General features: G+C 37.0%; 1 long non-coding RNA gene across 2 annotated transcripts in view; it reads left to right on the top strand.

The window, feature by feature from the left end:
* The window catches only part of LOC118663511, a 75,671-nt gene extending 63,094 nt beyond the window's left edge, over nucleotides 1–12,577 (top strand). For both annotated transcript variants that reach the window (XR_004970070.1, XR_004970075.1), the window contains one exon: nucleotides 12,453–12,577. This is a non-coding gene — a long non-coding RNA (uncharacterized LOC118663511). The remainder of the gene's footprint in view (nucleotides 1–12,452) is intronic.
* The last annotated feature ends 1,816 nt before the right edge of the window (nucleotides 12,578–14,393 follow it).

Genomic DNA, 14,393 nt, shown 5'->3' with positions numbered 1-14,393 from the left:
GCAGTCTTCCTTAGCTCACTGCTTAGCAATGGCAGATATGAAATTAAACAGACAAACACACAGATAGGTTGGTAAGCAGTGGACAAAAACTATGATTATTCAGATACAAGGGATCATGAACATAGAAATGCGTGGGAGGGGCCATTGAAACTTAGGGATTGCTTAATGTCTGTTCCTTAAACAAGGTAGTGAAAAGCCCTCTCCACTTCCATCTTGGGAGATTTATCTGACCTCAGGGGAAAGCAGTGAGGGTTTGGACCAAGTTTTTCCTAATGACAAATACTTATAACTCATATATATCCAGAGTATTTTCTAAATGAAAATCATCATTATAACATACATACCATTTTTGCAATTTAACTATGTATGTGTGTATGTGTGTGTGTGTGTGTGTGTGTGTATATATTTATTTATTATTATTTTAATCCTCACCTAAGAATAAGAATATTTTTTCCTGCCCTAACCAGTTTGGCTCAGTGGATAGAGCATCAGCCTGCAGACTGAAAGGTCCCATGTTTGATTCCGGTCAAGGGCATGTACCTTGGTTGTGGGCACATCCCCAGTAGGAGGTGTGCAGGAGGCAGCTGATTGATGTTTCTCTCTCATCCATGTTTCTACCTCTCTATCCCTCTTCCTTCCTCTCTGTAAAAAAATCAATAAAATATATTAAAAAAAAGAATATTTTTCCATTGCTTTTTGGAGAGAGTGGAAGGGAAAGGAGGAGGGAGGGTGAGAGAGAGAGAGAGAAATAAAAACATTGATGTGAGAGAGACACATTGATTGCTTGCCTCCCACACATGCCCTGCCTGGGTGTAGGATGTGAACTTGCAACCCAGGTATGTGCTCTTGACTGGGAATCGAACCCATGACCCTTCTTTGGCCAAGATGATGCTTTAACCATCAAACAACACCAGCCAGTGCAACAATGTACTTGTAAAAAAAATTTTAATACCAAAAAAGTCATGGTCATCAGTGCCATTGTTCATGTAAATATTTAAATAATTTTATTTTATTACTATTTTGAACAATTTTGCATTGAACATCCTTATCAAAAACCTCAACTGAATATATTTGCCTTTGATCAATATACTAGTGGCCCAGTGCTCGAATTCGTGCACATTGAAAGGGCCATAATTAGAAGAAATATTTTAATATCGCTATTCGCCCTTTCTCTATAATAGGAATATCAGATATTAAAGAAAATTAGTAAAATGTATATGAAAATAACAAAGTTATTAATTAATAAATAAACAATAACAACATGATATAAAAACACCATTGATACAAACAGCGACTGATAAATTGATTAAACTTATTCTAATATCTCCCTGTATACCACATTAAGAGTAAAAACACTTTCTGAGTGCTTGACTAATTTCCCTTATAATGAAGTATTTACAACTTTAGCTTTAACATCACAGGCTTTTAGAACTTGAGAGAAAACAACATATAACTGACCATGTCCGAAAATGGGTTCAGGTAGGAATATTCCTACTCAGTCTAGAGTTTGTCCTTGTGATTTGTTAATAGTCATTGCAAATGCTGGCATCACGGGAAACTGTCATTGAATTAATTTAAATGGGAGGCCAGTGTCAGATGGGGACAAATCAATTCTTGGAGTCAGAACAACCTCTCCTTCCACAGATCCTGTTAATACTTCAGCTTCGATTATGTTAGGTTGCAATCTTTTGATAATAAATCAAGTACCATTACAAAGACCCCATTTACTATTAAGATTTCTTAGTGGCATGATGATTGCACCTACTTTCAATTTTGATTTATGACACAGCATTCCTGAAGGAGTAATACTCTTAAGAAACTCGATGGGAAAATTTTTCTTTTCAGCATCATCCATTGAATCGATGGAATCATCACTCAAATAGGTGTGAAAATCTCCATCGAGTATATCCAAAATTTCTTCATTTAACTTATGAACGTGTTCATTTTTAAGACAAGGAATTGTATGTTTAGATATATTTTTAATATTATCTATAGATATATTATTTCCAAAGGTAGCTTCAATAATAGGTCCGTTACAAATCATTTCACGTTACAAATCATTTCAATAATAGATCCATTACAAATCATTTCATTTAGGAATGGATTTCAATAATATCCATTCCTAAATGAAAACTGCTATCAAGTTTGCCATCTCCAAGTTTTACTAACCATTCACTATCAGCAGAATCCTCTGATCTCATATTTGTTTTAAGAGACAACTTTCTGAAACATCCCCAAACATTATAGTAATTTAAACTCATTTGTACTATGGCTGATTGCATAGCATGTGGCACAATACTGAGACATTGTCAAAAATCCCCTCTAAGAAGGAGAACTTTCCCACCAAATGCAACATTCAAATTCATAATTTCTCTTAGTGATCTATCTCTGACATTTATAGCATGACTGGATGCCATGGTGCATTAATCAGTAATGAGAAGTTGGGCCTTTTTAATGGTTTTAGCAACTTCACTCTTTATATCAAGTCTAGAAATTGAAGTTTCATTTAATGGAATTGGTAATTTATATTGGGAATTAAAGGTTCTTCCACTGCGTAGTAAATTTGCAGCAATTCCTGTAGATGCTTGGATAAAACAGTACCACCACGACCTCTAATATAATGTACTAAAACTTTATAAAGATATGTTTTTCCACTACTGCCTGGACCATCCAAGAAAAAGCATTTGGGGAGTACAGTTTGATCTTTGATGGTGGAAATTATAGTCTGAATGACTGCCAACTGTTCATTGTTCAGAGAATTTATCAAAACCTCTTCCTGTTGTCGCTTGTATGATTTATCACATGTAGTTGTATTCGTTAATAAAGGATTGTCTGGAAGTTTGAAATGCGAACATTTCATTCCATGCAATGTGAATGCTTCCTGAATTTCATTAAGGGCATACATTTCACAGTTCACACAGGCACCTTCTCTTTGGTATAATTTCCAACAAAAATCTTCAATAAAATGAGATTTATTCTCATCCCATAATTTGTCTGCATCAGAAGAACATCCAAACATGGTCTGGGATATGGGTGAATGGGAACTTGGGCTGTCAGGGCATGGACAGCAGCTGACTAACAGCCGATTCCGTGAGGAATGGGGCTCCCACCTCCCTGTGTCAGGGTCTGGGTTGAGGGTATCTGGCTCCCTCTTCTCTCCTCCCTCTTGTCAGGGTCCGGGGTGCGGGTGAAGGGGATTTGGAGCTGTCAGAGCACCGACAGCAAGATTGGGTCAGTGCTCATCATAGCTACCAACTGGTCATCTGGTCATTGGTTGTTCTGGTCGTTATGCTGTAACGGTTGCTGGGATTTTATTATATAGGGTCCTTTAAAAAATTGTAGTATCATCTACGATTAACAAAAATAATATTGAGATTTTGATTAGATTTTCTTTGCACCTAGACTAAATTTGGAGAAAAATATTAAATTAAAAAAATATTTAAATTTATGAATGTGCAGTGACATCTCTTTATTCAAGTGTTTATTTTATTTAATACTTTTGAAGTTTTCTTCATTTTAATCCTAGATATTTTCAACCACTTTTATGCATAACAATTTTCATATTTTTCATTGATATAATTTTTTTCATTTTCTAAGCTATATAGAAAAGTTAGTTTGTACATTTATTTTTAACTATGTTTCTCAATTATCTAATTAAAATTTTTTAATTTCACTATATTGATTATAATTTTTCATGTACCCTCAGAGTGTCTTCTGATTGCCAAGTTTTTGTTTTGTTTTGTTTTTTTCTCCCCAGCAGGCATCCTGGCTCAAGCTGTATACATTTACAATATCTGATTTTTAACCGCACACTCTTCATCCTATTGACCCAGAGTGAAAATTGATACTCTTATCTGAAGGACTGTTCCCTTGAGTATATTTAAACCAGACCAATCTCTGAGTTTAATCTGGGTTCATCAGGAACCATTAGCTTTGATTGGTTTGTTTTTCTCTCCCTTCATCTCAGGACTTGATGCTATTGAGTTAACAACTATTCTCCCCAGAGAATAGCTACCACAAGCCTGTTTCAAGTAATTCCAATATGTTGCTTATAGAAATTGAACGGTTCTTTTTTTTTATTTTTTATTTGAAGAATGGCTGTAATGAATTCTGTATTTGTTAAAAACTTTGAAGATCTGTGAGGGCAAAACAGTCACTCAAATCTCTATCTTGTTAGCATGCTATTTATCATAGTTTATATTATTCATTGTTGAATTATGCAGTCCAGTTAAAAAGAATGAGCATCATTTACTAAAGATTCATACGTTGGCATCCAATAAATCCTAATTAATCATGATTTGACTAACTTGACTATTTCAGAAAAAAAGTAGGCATATGTTTTATCTTTGCACAATAATAAAAATAGATTAGTTTAGTAAGCATTTTAGTAGTGTAAATAAGATTGGGTATATTATTAAAACAAACTGCTTATTTAAAATATTCTAGAATAACATGTTTCTTAGAAAATACAGCTATCTATTAAAGTCCTAGCAAATTATAATCTACTAGTGGCCCAGTGCATGGTATTCATGCACAGAAGGGGGTTTCCCTCAGCCCAGCCTGCACCCTCTCCAATCAGAGACACCTTCGGGTATGTCCGACTTCCAGTTTAGGCCTGATCCTGTGGGCCTAAACCGGCAGTTGGACATCCCTCTTGCAATCTGGTACCGCTGGCTCCTAACTGCTCACCTGCCTGCCTGCCTGATTGCCCCTAACCCCTCTGCTTGCCTGCCTGATTGCCCCTAACCCCTCCGCTTCCCTGCCTGATCACCCCTAACCACCTTTGCCTGCCTATCTGATCACCCCTAACTGCTCCCCTACTGGCCTGATTGTCCCTAACTGCTCCTCTGCTGGCCTGATTGCCCCTAACTGCCTCTGCCTCGCCCCGCACCTGGGACCTGGGGTTCCCTCCCTCTGGCCAGCCATAGGCTTGGCCAGAGGCACAGGCGCAGCTGCTGGCACCTGGGACCCTGTGGCGGGTGGCTTGTCCCTCTCCCGGGCCGCAGCCTGGCTGGTCCCCATTCCTCTCTCCCAGTGTCGAGTGTCTGAGCTGTTATGGCCTGATGGCATGAGAGTGTGATGACTATTTGTATATTAGCTCTTTATTATATGGGATTTTAACTTGTCACGGTCTATCTTCAAGTGGATATTATACCACTTCACATCTTGTATAGAAACTTCACTGTAACAAAATTTTATTTTTCCCAGGCAATCTTTGTGCTATTGGTGTCATGTATTTTACTCTCACAGATGTTATAAAACTGACATTACCTTATTATTTGTTTAAATAGTTAATTATCTTTAAATATATGTAAATAATAAGAAACTTCTATTATATGTTTTCCTATGCATTTACTGTCTTTGGTGTTTTCCATTTCTTGGCATAGATCATTATTTCTGTCTGGCAAAATTTTATTTCTGCTTGCAGGACTTCTTTTAACATTTCTTACACTACAAATCTGCTGGTGATAAAAAAATTCAATCTTTTATATATGAAAAATATATTTTAACTATTTTAAAAAATATTTTCACTCAGTCTAGAATTATAAATTGAGAGGATTTTTCCCCTCTTGTGAGTACTTTAATGATGTTGCTCTATCTTCTCCCTTACACTGTTTCTGATGAGAAATCTTTTGTAATCCTTATGTTTATTCCTGTGTATAGTGTGTATCTTTTCTTCTGACTACTCAAAAGCTTTTTCTTTTCATCATTGGTGTTGAGCAATGTGATTTTTATGTGTCTTGATGTAGCTTTCTTTATGTCCTGTGCTTGCTATTCATTGAGCTTCTCTGATCTGTGGGTTTATACTTTTTACTATATTTTGCCAAATTTGGAAATTTTTGAATCATTCTTTCTTCAGATGATTATATATATACAAGTTCGGGTCTCTAGAGGGGCTGGGGAGGAAGAGGAGTGAACCAAACCATAGGGTCAGGACCTCGGCAGGCAATTGAGTGCAGGGACAGCCAGCAGGGCCATCCTTGTAGTGGCCAGTTCATGACCAGCTGCCTGAGACTGGCTTGTTCCTGGCTGGGGGGTTTCATGTATCTGCTCCATGCTGCCCAGCAGTGCGGTGCCTGTTGGGACTGTGTGTAGCTTACAGGGAAGGCACGCCCTGGGGAGTTGGAGCCTTGATACCACGCAGTAACCAGATCCGGGCATTGGGAATGCGGCCAGTTCTCTGCACCCTGAGTCGCCCCACTGTTGCGTCCCTGGAGCAGTCATGGTGCCTTCTTCCATCACGGTCCCCTAAGCTTGCAGCAATGGAGGAGAGCTGTCATAGGTTTGGGTGAAGGGAACGTGGAAGACCCCTGGGTGATAGCAGGCGCTGGGTGCTGGCTGGGGAGGCGGTCGTGTGGGTTTGCGTGAAGCACTCACAGTCACAGCCTTGGAAGCCTCTTTCTTAGTTTCTCAGAGGGCTTGGTGGTGAGGAAATGCAGGTCTCATCCTGCATTGCGGTTTCCGTGGGAAACCTCGCCATTGGGGGTGTCAGAGGGGTTGGCCTGGAGCACCTGCGGCAGAGAGACACCCTTCTCCAGTAACCTCTTCGCAGGCAGACTCCTCGCCGGATGCCTGGGAACTGCTCAGCGGATCCCTGCTGTTGCACAGAGTTCTCTGAGCAGCCGTCCATCTCCCGCGGGAAGAAAGGTGTGTGCTTGTGCACAGTCACTGCCTGGCCCTGGACATGTTCTCCCGCTGGGTTCACAGAGGACGGACAATCGTTGTCCAGAATTCCCATGTTTAACAAAGAAAGTTAAGTTCCCAGTGAGGCCCATGGTTAGAAAGGGAGGGGATAGGGGATAGGTGAGAGGAGGAGGAGCCGAGCTGCCTCTTCCCCGCCCGCTGGAAGGGGCGGAGCCCGAGGCATTACCTCCAGTCCGCTCACCTGCCCTGGGAGGCTGCTTCCAGAGAGACGGTGAAGGCCAGGCTCTGCTCCTATGTCCTGGTGGGTCTGAAAAGCAGGAGGCAGAGCCGTGCTCTCACCTGAGACTTGGGGCAGCTGCCTCCTGGTTCTTGGCAGAGACGGTGGCCCTGGGGTCTGACCTTTCCTCAGTGGTTGGAATCGTGTGTAGGAGCTATGGCGCAGGCTCGCCCCTGGGAGGCAGATACAGCGGGCAAATCATCCACCTCGTTGCCCGGGAGACAATGCCAACCTCCCGCCCAGCCACTATGGGCGCTGCCATATTTGTCGTGGAGTGACAGTTAATTTGCATATTCACTCTTTATTATGTAGGATGAGCCCCATCACAGCTTTTATAATAGTGGTTAAGTTGTGCTGTTAATATGTGGAACCCATTCCTAAGTGCAGTAAAACTCTCATTCAGATTTTGTTACTGTTATTCTGAGGTGGAGAAACCATTGTATTATATTCAAGTCATATAATTCTAGCTCTACTTTTGAATGTCTATGACTTGTGATATGAAGTAAATAATTTACCTCCTCAGAGTCTAACTGCTTCACTTAAATGAGAAAACACCATTGTGCATCCTCACAGAGTTACTTGAGGGAGATGAATAGTGTGAGTTTAAAAGCCACCTTGAAAAGTATAAATCAACAAAATTCTAACTACTCATTGCTATGTACTATATTACTTTTATTATAAATTCAGGAGATGATTTTGTCTCCAATTTTTTAATTCTGTATGGCAAGGAGCACAATGGCTTGTGCTAGCTTGTCTATAAAATCATAATTGGTATGAAACAGCTTTGATAATTGCTTTGGCTGCAATATTTTGAATAAGTCTCAGATTCACTTAAATATTTGAATGAGTGGTTATTCATGAATAAATACCACTGATAATCTTGGAAAAATAATAAGACTCCTCATTTATGATCTCAAACCCTTTCCATTCTATAAATTAAACACATCAATTATATTTAACAGTAAATTCTGATAACCCATATTTACTTATATTATAGCATAAATTTTCCATTAATAAGTTTTAAATTTGTGATGCTGTTTTCTATATAAGCAAAAGGAAAATCCTGCAAGAAGCAAACTCAAACTATATCCTTTAAGAAATTTTATAGGCAAGTAACACAAGGGTGAATACTCACTAAACTGTCATTAGTTAAATGTTTAAGTTCAGAAAATTAACTCACTACTGTTGAAGACTAATATTGAAAAAATGTAAAGCATTAAATATCATGTCCTTATACATTAAGGCACTATTGTTTCTCACTCTAGGTAGTTACACAAGAAGCACCATTGTTTAGGGGAGAATAATCTCAGAATAACAGAACATAACCACAGACCTAACACAATCGTGCCTTTCGTATTTTAAAGGATACAATGTAGGTATGTATAAGACAACAAAATTAGGGGAAACAAATACATGATTGTGCAAAAACAGTTCTTTCCTAGAACCCTCCCTAGCCTAGAGAGAAACATTTTTAGAGCTGAGGGAAGGAGTTTAGCAATCAAGATGCTGATATGGGTTTCTTACCCCTTCCTCTTTCACTTTAGATCAGCGGTTCTCAACCTGTGTGTCGCGACCCCTTTGGGGGTCGAATGACCCTTTCACAGGGGTTGCCTAAGACCATCGGAAAACGTATATAATTACATATTGTTTTTATGATTAATCACTATGCTTTAATTATGTTCAATTTGTAACAATGAAAATACATCCTGCATATCAGATATTTACATTATGATTCATAACAGTAGCAAAATTACAGTTATGGAGTAGCAAGGAAAACAATTTTATGGTTGGGGGTCACCACAACATGAGGAACTGTATTAAAGGGTCGTGGCATTAGGAAGGTTGAGAACCACTGCTTTAGATGATTCTGAACTAATGGCGACAAAATAGAAACCCCTAATAACTTTAGGGATCTGAAATTAGGTAAAACCTGTATGCTTAACTCTATTACATATAGTTCCTGATAGAATAGATTAACAGCTCCATCAAACCATCTCCAAATCCCAGTTGTGTAACAAGGTAAAATTTTACTTCTTACTTATGTCACAGCTCACTCAGATGATTGGCGTGCAACCTTGCAGGCTCATACTATCTAGAATAGTTGTCCTTTCTAGAACTGCAGAGTTCAGTATGGTCGTCATTTAATTTAAATGGATTACTAGTAAAATGAAAAATTCAGCTCCTCAGCTGCAGTGCTCAATGGTTACATTTGGTTATGAACTATTAGGGAATGCAGATAGAGAATACTCTCATCATCAGAAAAATTCTGCTGGACAGCCTTGTCTAGATCCTCTGGGTCTTTCTCTGGACCTCGGCTTCAAGCTTCATGGAGGATTGTTGGGGAGATTTTTTTGTGTGAGCCAGACTGAGGTCTAGCAATTGATTTGTTCCACTCTCCATTGGCCAGAACTCAGACCAATGGCTGTACTAAATGCAAGGGAAACTGGTAAATGTGGTTGAGCGGTGTATTCAAGAGCCAAAGGAAAATGGCTGGTGAATAGTCAGCTAGGTTCTGCTCAGTGTTCCTCTAAATCTCTTTTTTTTCTAAGCATTTGCTGAGTCCTTATTGTATCCCAGTTTCTAAGCATCTGAAGTGTGTTATAAAATGCTCAAGAGCTATTGGGGCAGATTAGATTATTGCTCAGATAATTGTCACTGCCTCTCTGCTTACCACTGATTGGGAAAGAGTTTCCCTCCACATCTTCTTGAAGTTGGGCCTGGCATATGATTTGGTTTGGCCAACAAAATGTGAGCTAAGGTGATATTGTTATTGTATAGAATTTTGAAGAAGCAGCACATCTTACTGCTTAACACTCTGAAAACTTCAGAACTCTACTATAAGGAATACTTGTAGCCAGGTAGCCGCTGCCTGTCCACTCCTGGCCCCAGCATAAGACACATGGAACTGACCTGTATTTAATCCACAAATTGACTTCTTTGTCCTACCTGTAAACCTATAGACCAGCGGTTCTCAACCTGTGGGTCGCGACCCCTTTGGGGGTCAAACGACCCTTTCACAGGGGTCGCCTAAGACCATCAGAAAACACATATACAATTACATATTGTTTTTGTGATTAATCACTATGCTTTAATTATGTTCAATTTTGTAATAATGAAATTGGGGGTCACCACAACATGAGGAACTGTATTAAAGGGTTGCGGCATTAGGAAGGTTGAGAACCACTGCTATAGACCTATCAGTGAGAAAATAATGCTTAATGTTTTATGCTTATGTGATTTTTTTTTTTTTTTTTTTTTTTTTGCTGTGAACCAAAAGCTAATACACTTTTTTGAAGCAGAAAGTATTGTGAAGAAACTGAGAATCAGGATGGTTAAGTGTCCTATGTCACATGGCTACTGAATAATAGAACTAGAATTCAAACTCAGATTCTCTTATTTCAATATACACATCTTTAACCATTTTTCCATATTTACCTCCAAATAGTATTACTTTCAGATACAAGGAAACATTATTTAGGAAATACTAGGGCTGTATAATCTTCTATTATATATTTCTGCCATTAATAGTTTAATTTTCTCATTCTACTCTTTAAGCTCTCCATATCTGTAAATGTAGTGTGTATTGTGTGCCAGTGCACATAGATGCATGTAACAATGATAAAACTTTGATTTTTTTTAAACAATATAATTTATTCAGGTGGAATTGTTAGACTATGATTTCCAATAATTTTTTCTTTTTGAAAAGTAATCTTAATGGATAACATCGTGGCAAAGTTGAATGAATACACTGCATGAAATCAGGCAAATATTTCTCCAAGTCAGGTTTCAACAATGATCTGAAAGAAGTGGCACCTTTTGGTAAGAACTCAGGAGAGATGCTTTTAAAAATGCTCATTTTTTGAATTTTACGAAGGGGTACTGCTATTACTTAAGCAGCACATGGCTGTGAATTGAGAGAGGAGCTCTTGCTGAGCTACTGAGAGTACTTGTGGACAACGAAAACATAAAAATAAATAAATGAGCAAGAGGCAAGGAAACCTGTGGTTGAGACAGGATTAGTGTAGGTGAAAAGTCTTGGCTATTGAAGTAGGTGCACAGTTAGGATATGCAGAACATGTTCAAAGTATATAAAAAAGCATTTGACAAACACTGAAGTTATTATATTTTCCTTTGTATGATTTTTTTCTTTTCGGATACTGTTGTTGTCGTGGGTTAATATTATATGACTCTATAAACATTATATCCAGTGTAAATTTAAGGAAATTAAAATTGAATATTTTCCTAATGTGAGTAGAACCTTATAATTAAAAGCATGGTCCAATTAAAAGCAGCATTGACATCTCCCAGGAGATCACTGGAAATGTGCAATTACTGGTCCTACCCAAAACCAACTGGAATAAAATGTTTATTTTTGCAATGTTCCCAGGTTTTATAAGATATAATAACAGAGAAAATTAAAAGTTGTTGTCTAGAAGTCACCAAATTTCAATCTTCTTATTAACCAGGTGGATATTTTCTTTACCTATTCTTAAGGACATGGGCTAGTTACTAAGGTCAAGTAGAAAATAACATGAGAGGAAGCACAAAAATATTAACTGTTTTATGATGTAATATATACCAGACTACTAGTTAATATCCAGAGCAGTGTGAAGAGAGGTTTTTCTTTTAATGGTCAAAACAGGGAAGAAAATGTAGCAATTCCATTATTGTTTTTCAGTTTACTATCCTATCCTCAAGTTAGCATACTTTTTTTCTTAAGTAGTGTTAAGTACATAACTGAGAGAACTATTATAAACTTACTTTATTTGACTAAACCCGTTAGCCAAAGAATTATTAACAAATAAAACGAATAGCTTTGGAAATTAGAACAAAATTAACATGAATATCAATAATGTGGTCTTTCCTTTCTGTTGATTTTAGGAAGATTTGAACTATAATATATTTATAAGAATGTGACTTAGTTCTGTCATTTGATGCCTTAGTTCTGTATCTAAATACTAAGCCAAAAACATATACTTGTTCTAATAATGTCCAATTTAAGATTGATGTAAATTTATAGAAATTATGATAGGGCTCATGTTTGTTAAAATATGCAGATAAAATATTTAATGTTGAAGAGATTGAAATGAGATCCTTGAAATAATTTTTTTTGGTGAGGATTTTCATAGACCAGATGCCATGTCCCTGCTGAAATGTATTTTAATTTATTTTTTTTAATTCACCAAAGTTGAATCAAAGGATCATCTTTCAAATAATAACTTCCTAATTTATGCTGTGGTCTTCTTTCTCATATCTTGATGGGGCAATGAAGTGACATGAATCCTGATATTGTAAAATGTGTTTGTTGCACAAAGCTCTATTTAGATTTAATGTCCAGGCTCAACGTGGTTCTTCAGTCTAAAAAGTCAGCATCTATTTTGCATGAGTGTATAGCTCACTTTATGCAAGTGCTGATAGGTAAGTGCTACAAGCACTAATCCAGGGGTGGTTTTACTGCATGGGAGAAATGTGCTAGCAAGAGAAACACTAGGGGCAGAGAGATTAACTTTCTTTCTTTTGTATTTCTTAGTCATGGGAAAATGTGTTAAGGAAGAGGATTTCAAAAGCCTTTGAACAAGAAAAGAGAGGAAGAATTATGTGACTGAGCAACAAAAGTGGTAAGCACAGCTTCCTGAATGCTGTGATTGCAACATTTGGAGGAGGGAAATCTGACAATCCCGTGCATTCGCACAGGGTGTTTAAGTCGTTTCCTTTGCCCAAAATAAATGTAAAATGGGAATTAAAATCTAACCAGGTATTAGGCATAAATGACTCTCCTTTTCCATTATTATCTGAAAGTATAGAAGACCTTTTATACTTTTGTCAGCTCCTTCAATCTGCTAAATTGAAGGAGCTGACAAAACTTTTTCTATTACATGTTGATTTCTTATATAATAAGAAGATATTCAAGCTATCATGAAATATCAATTTACAGTTTGACAGTCCTTGGGGTGGGATATTTGGGAACAAAAAGACATTTTTTTCTTCAGTAAGATTACATTCTAGAGTAGCCATTGTGGGTCATTTGAGGCAAGTCACCTAAGCTTAACTAATTTTGTTTTAAATTCAATAATAGTCAATTTTTCCACTCTTAAAAGCAGAGATGCTACAGCTTGTATAAAACTTCTTGCCTTATTAACAAATGCTAATTAGGAGTAATGGAAGTCAAATTAGTTTTTATTTCTCAAAGAGCTGTACTGTATTTGCAGAGAATTTTAAAGAAATTGGATTAATTTAAGTTTGTTTTAATTAATTATAATTTGTTTTCATAACAGCCAACTGACAGGTGATACTTGCACTTGCTTGAATTACATCCATGGGTAAAGTTTGCATGTTTGTAGCTGTATAAATTATTTTAGCTCAGTGAGAATAGTTAGGCATAAAGTGAAACATATAAATATTTAAAAAATAGGCTGATGTTTATTTCCTAAATAGATTATTATCTATTGGGCATGCACTTAACATCTGTGATATCTATATAAAAATCCAAATTACCTTGAATACTCACCACTACATTTCCTGAAGAGTTTACATTTTCCTCTAGTGAATTGGATTGCTACATGTAACAAATAAAAATACAGAATGTCACTATATTTTCCTATATTTTCTTCTCATCCCTTTGTTATCTCAATTATTAAAAGGTACATTTTTTTTTAATGGTAGAACCTTAACAAAAAAGAAAATTTTTTCAAGTCAACTTATCATAAAGCCACCAAGGAACAGATATGCCTCTTCCTAGCTTTAAAAATAGAGTCCCTTAATTTGACACACTATGAATGCTTTTAGATTTTATTCCAGTTGAAATACATTGGGGGAAGTGGACAGAAGGTTAGTCATCAAGGGTGAGTTTCATGAGGGTATATTATTACATGCTTAGGCCAGTAATCTGAAAGGTTTCTTTTTTGTTATTTAACTTTTCTGAAAGTAGTGTTTCATACAAAGAAAAAAACAAAATCTTATGTTATATGAGTTATGGAGGAGATATGGTTAAAGATTTGGATAAATCTTTTAATTTCCTTGATGTTCAAATGGTGTTTCTGGGGACCCTATATATTTTTGTCCATCAGCATTTAATGATTACCCATTTTCTATACTAAACTGCAAGGTACTTAGGAAGACTAGATTTCTATCATGGGACCCCACTTGATTTCTAATTATAATAGTGCATGCCCAAAATCTCAATTCTGCCTTTTATTACTTTAGGATCTTGGGTGAGCCTTGATTTTCTTATCTGTTAGAATGCACTAATATTCTCTTAACTAAGCAGAGCTAACATTTCTTACTGAACTGGGGTCTCAACATGACTGAGTTTTTAGATGAATTACACTAACATGTCAAGTTTCTTATCTTTGAATTTTTTTCTTGTGGTTTCATACCCTAATTTCATCTACCCACTTCAAGGTTCAACTTTGATCAGATGTTTGGATATAGAATTGCTAAAAATATTATGAGATTTACTTTTTCCAGAGTA

The sequence above is a fragment of the Myotis myotis genome, unplaced genomic scaffold (genome assembly GCF_014108235.1).
Source record: "Myotis myotis isolate mMyoMyo1 unplaced genomic scaffold, mMyoMyo1.p scaffold_m19_p_1, whole genome shotgun sequence".
NCBI lineage: Eukaryota > Metazoa > Chordata > Mammalia > Chiroptera > Vespertilionidae > Myotis > Myotis myotis.
This window is presented reverse-complemented; position numbering and strand designations above follow the sequence as displayed.